The sequence below is a fragment of the Canis aureus genome, chromosome 5 (genome assembly GCF_053574225.1).
Source record: "Canis aureus isolate CA01 chromosome 5, VMU_Caureus_v.1.0, whole genome shotgun sequence".
Classification (NCBI taxonomy): domain Eukaryota; kingdom Metazoa; phylum Chordata; class Mammalia; order Carnivora; family Canidae; genus Canis; species Canis aureus.
The window spans coordinates 63935018-63940787 of record NC_135615.1 but is presented as its reverse complement, the minus strand read 5'-3'; the positions used below and the strand labels follow the sequence as shown (position 1 = coordinate 63940787).

The 5770-nt window shown below is 41.3% G+C and overlaps 1 pseudogene; it reads left to right on the top strand.

The window, feature by feature from the left end:
* Positions 1–3515: 3515 nt before the first annotated feature.
* On the top strand, positions 3516–4365 carry LOC144313571 (large ribosomal subunit protein uL1 pseudogene; annotated as a pseudogene).
* Positions 4366–5770: the final 1405 nt, after the last annotated feature.

Here is a 5770-nt window from a genome sequence, read left to right as displayed (position 1 = left end):
TTTGTTCGAGACAGGATTGAAATCAATGCAAGGTAACTCAGTATTAGGGTTTCATGGAGACAATTGGGAAATATAGGGTTCTTAAGAGAACCTCCCTCTCTGTGCTGGACTTGAAGTTGGTGGGAGTATGTCTGGAAACTATGGAACTACTACCTAAGGATTAAAGAGAGTTTAGACTCTTTTGGCTCCGGTATGCAGTAAACACAGTAGTTAGGTACATATACCTGATTTCAAAGTGTAGCTCAATCATAAGACTTTGATCACAACATATTACCAAGTAAAATGGAAATAATAAAGGCATATCCCTATAGGGGTTATTTCAAATATTTAATGAAGTAACACATGTAAAGCAGTTCAACCAATGTTTGACATGTTGTGAGTTCTCACTACATGGAAACAATGATGAATAATTGATAATGGTTGTTAATGGCAAGTCAGTGTCTTCTACTTTCCTTTTATCCTTCACAGGGCTGAGCTCATGGGGAGTGCTTAATAAATAAAACTGGCACCAACCAATGTATCAGGAACAAGCAGATTAAAACCTGCTAACTCAATTTTCTATCCCATCACAATACTTGTTTTAATGTAAAGATTAGAGCTGGCTGACCAATTGCATCCTCACCCTCTGCTGTCACACAACATAACATGACTGCCTCTTCCACATCTGTCTCTCCAGGGATTCTGTATCAAAAGCAATTTCCCATGAGACTGACATCCTTATAGCTGCACAGAACAAAAAATCCTTATCCACAATAATGTAAAGAATCTTCCCTCCCTCCTCTAGTCTATCAGTTTCCTATTGCCACTTTTTAGAAAATCACCCCAGTAACACCCAGATTCAAGGAATAAAAATTGTGAGGAAAAGAACGTGGAGAACTGATGGTATTGATGTTAATATTGAGTTTATGGAGTTGTCATAGATTTTTCAAGAGAGTTAGATGGTGAAAAACACAGATAGATTAATGGCACTCGGCCCTCACATGGACAATAAGAACCATCCTGCCAGGTTAACAGAACCTCAAGCCTGGAGGGTCTAAACCACACTCAAAGAGCTTTTTCCTATTCTAAACTCTAATTGTCAACATCACTGAAAAACATGGCGTGGCTTTGACCTCCATCTCATTCACCACAACCTAGTCGGATCCTTTCATTCCATTCTGATTAATTTCTACATGTATCATTGATCTTGAGATATCATGGAATTTCTTTTTCTCCTACGCTAATGTCCCATTAATTTATTTTGTGACAGCTTGTTCAGTACCAATCCTACTCCCCTCTATCATGTCATGAGATTATATTTATAATCCCAAGAGTACTATTCTCAACGGGAGGCAGTTTTGCCCCTCCCCGGGGGACATTTGGCAATGACTGGAAATGTTTTTTGACTATCACAACCTGAAGAAGTGTGAGGAGGTATGGGCCAGTGCTATTGGCATGTGGTGGATAAAGGCCAGGGATGTATAGGATGTTCCCTGTCCCCCAACAAAGCACCTGGCTTAAAATGTCAATAATGTCAAAGTTAGGAACCCTGATCCAGAAGCTGGAAAACAAGATCATATTTCCAAGGTATCTTTGCAGCTAGACTTCCACATGTGCTCAGCTGGAAAGCAGAAGTGAGAGCTATGTGACCACAGTTTTAAAATCCTCCTGTAAACTCACTGGCAGAGGTGTTTGTTTCATTCTTCTGCCACTGTGGGGCTCTGGGTGGAGGCTCTGGTCCTTAGATTCTGAATGGCAAGCCTGAGCAGCAACAAGGTTTCCACTGGAAATACTCCATGTTTGACTGGGTTTTTCTCTTGGCTTATTTGCTCCTACTTGCATAGCATTCAATTTTGTTTCTCTGGTCCTCCTAGACATTCTTGTAAGTGACTTCATGGCCTATAATAAATCCTTTTCTGCTTAAACTAGTTAGAGTGCATTATTTGGCCTGCAGTTAAGGATCCTAAGTAATACAGTAAGTGATTATAGGCAATCAATCTTCAAGAAGATGGGAATGTGAGATTGATTATAGTTAGAAATCAATGCAGATTTAGTTAGCATTAGAAGGTGGAACTCTCGTAGGCTTTGGAGGACTAAGTGGCTGCTCCTGTATGGGAAGTGGATTGGTATGGGAGATTAAAGATGGTCACAAATGTTTTGTCACTCATCCATGTGTTCCCTCCCTTTCCCTTGAACATAGGCCATCCTTGTTATTTCATTCAATGAATGGAAATATAACAAAAATAATCCTGTGAACTTCAGAGGCTGGATCTTAGATCTACAATGTCTGCCTCTATCTCTTGAAACACTCCTTATTGGGATTCAACCACCATGCTATGGGGAATCCAAAGCAACCATGAAGACAGGCTATAGGGAATAGAACCAAGGTATATGTAGCCAATAATTCCAGCTGAATCTCCAACCAACATCCAGCATCAACTACCAGACATATTGGTCATATTTTGAATGTCCCAGGCCCTGTTAACTCTCTGATGATTGTCATCTCATCAGTACCACTAAACACTGTCAATTCGCAGAACAGTGAGAGATAACCACCGGGTTGTTGTTTTAACTCACTAAGTGTCAAAGTGGTTTGTTACACAGCAATAGATAACCAAAATAATTGGCTACTTCCAACTGTACTGGCAAACTTTAAAAATAAAATGACAAGTTGAAAATTTAAATTCTCTATTCAAGACATAGAGAACTGCTGTAAAAGAAGGTAGCTACAAAAAATAAGATGCTGAGTCTCGTTCTGTTGGGCTGCTCAAAATTCAGCATAGGTTGAATAAACATCCTCACTGGATCTCTTCTGTACAAGTTAGAGCACTGACTTGGAAAGAATAGGATGTTAAGAATAAAAATGGTGACATTTGAGAGGATTTGAATGATTCCGAGGCCACCTAACCTTCCATATTGCCAATGGGATTAGCCCTTCTTCCTCTATCTGATGAGGCCGGCCCTGCCCACTAGAACAACCAATAAAGACATCATCTAAGGTAGTTATCATCACAGAAATATCATTATTCCCTCACCTCAAAGTCCTACCTTTGAGAGGCTCCAGGCCTAAAACTACAGTCAGGGGAACCCTGGGTGGCGCAGCAGCTTAGCACCTGCCTTTGGCCCAGGGCACGATCCTGGAGACCTTGGATCGAATCCCACGTCGGGCTCCCGGTGCATGGAGCCTGCTTCTCCCTCTGCCTATGTCTCTGCCTCTCTCTCTCTCTCCCTGTGACTATCATAAATAAATAAAATTTAAAAAAAAATTTCTTTAAAACTACAGTCAGATCTCAACATGCCCTGGGGCATCAGTTATAGAGTAAAACCATGAAAGAAGGGGCACATGCAAAGAACACAAGATTTTGCTAAATTATGTCAGCAAAACTTGAGGAACATATGTGAGAAGATCATAGATTATATAGAGAGTAATATAGTTCTGAATGAAGCTGAATTTAGTGATACAACTTTATTTACCAGAGATTCTATAATCAATGGACTCACAACTCTCTTTTCTAATTATTGCGGAGCATGGCACCATGAGCAGCAAAGTCTCCCACAACAACCCGTACAAGATGGTGTGAGAAGTCTTGCATGGGAACCAGAGCAAGCACCCAAAGTTTTTGGAGAGAACCTGCAGATTGGCTTGAAGAACTCTGACTTTCAGAAGGAGAAATGCTTCCTGGGCACCATCAGGCTTAAGTCCACTCCCCACCTCAAGTTCTCCATATGTGTTTTGGGGCACCAGCAGCTCTGCAATGAGGCCAAGGCTGTGGCTATTTCCCTTATGGATGTTGAGGTACTGAAGAAACTCAACAAGAATAAAAAATTAGTCAAGAGGGAGGTCTGAGTGGCTCAGCGGTTGAGTGTATCCTTCCACTCAGGGCGTGCTCAGAGTCCTAGGATTGAGTCCTGCATTGGGCTCCCTGTGAAAAGCCTGCTTCTCCCTCTGCCTGTGTCTCTGCCTCTCTCTGTGTGTCTCTCATGAATAAATAGGTAAAATCTTCAAAAAAAAAAAAAGTCAAGAAGCTGGCCAAAAAGAATGATGTCTTTTTGGCTTCAGAATCTCTGATCTAGAAAATCCTATGAATTCTGGGCCCAGGCCTGACTAAGGCTGACAAGTTCCCTTCCTTGCTGACCCACAATGAGAGCACGGTGGCCAAAGTGGATGAAGTGAAGTCCATGATCAAATTCCAGATGAAGAAGGTGATGTGTCTGGCCTTGGCCATTGGCCACGTAAAGATGACAGATGATGAGCTCGTGTACAACATCCACTTAGCTATTAATTTCCTGGTGTCATTGCTCAAGAAAAATTGGCAGAATGTCCAGGCTTTATGCATCAAGAGCTCTATGGGCAACCCCAGCACCTGTACTAAGGCACAGTTTTAAAAACCCTAGTGCTACCATTACCTGTCTGCCTGTGACTAGGGAGAGGGACGTGTTTTGTGAGCTGACATTGTGAGCACATAGCACTGTGCTAATGACTGCAATTTCTGGCACTTAATGATGGATAGTCATTTTTTCCACACCACAGACCAAGATATGCATTCTATCTACCTCCAAAACCGTAAATCTTATTCAGATCTCTTGAGTACTTAAAACACATGACAGTAGGTCCTCTAACCAGGACTGAATCTTCTGCTCCTGAGAGGAGCAGATATAGGCTAGCATTCCAGCCTATACTGCTCCCACTGGTTATTAATAGGAAGAGGAGTAGGACCTTCACATGGAAGACATTGAATCAGCCCTTGGCAGTGTGCTTAACCTATGGCCTGAAGTTGCCTCCTATTAAGCCATGGGTTCTGTCCATGGGCTTTTGTTGTTGTTGTTTTATCCCTCTAAATTGTATCTTTGGGCTCTTGGTCTATAGGGATCACAAGGAATGTTCCAAATGGAGACTGGGTTCCTAGATTATTCAGATGGGAGTGGTCCACAATCCTGAGAAATTGATCTAGCATTTGCTTCTCTGACCCCACATTGAGTACTCCATGTTCAGAGTAGTAATTTACTATGTTAGATATTTAGGAAAACACTAAGAGACCTATACAATATTGTAATTCATCTACTCTGTTTCCTAGGGTTGCTTAGAAAATGGGTAGAATCAGGCTGTGGAAAATTATAGGCCCTTTGTCACTCAGGTAGCCTCTGCCCCCTCCCTGACCCGAATCACTTCCCTGTTGGAGTTCTTTCCTCCAGCACCAAGTTCTGGAAAGTTGGGTATAGGTGTGGTAGGAAACACCTGTGATTTAACCCTGGACTTGAATCTGCTTCATTTAACTTTGGTTAAGGAACCAGTTTATCCGTCCATCTTTTAATATGGCTGAAAGTCTATTTCAAACTATAAATAAAAATGTTGCACCTTCTTGAAACAAGCTTGAACCATAAAGAACACAAGGTTTTCACCAAAGTAATAAATATTTTTTTAAAAAATAAATAATATCAACTGGTTCACCCAGGGAGCTGGAAGTGGGTTCTAAATGGTTGATAGGAATCTTGACTCAGTGGTGGCCTACTGTAAATAAAGTCAACATTCATGTAATCCCTTGGTGTAATGTAGGGAGAAAAGAATGTTGGAGTAAATTTGTCATAATCCATTCATTCTCCTCTTTTGAGAGGGTTCAAAAACACTCCCTTAGCAAAGCAGTGAGAAATACATTGATGAGAGGAGTGGCAAATCTTTGAAAAGCACTGTAGTGGCTGTATTCTAAGTTAAAAGTGAAATGCAAGAGGCTTTCAGTGGTGTTGATAGGCTGGCACAAACACCAGAGGCAAAGTGAGCATGAATACTGTAACA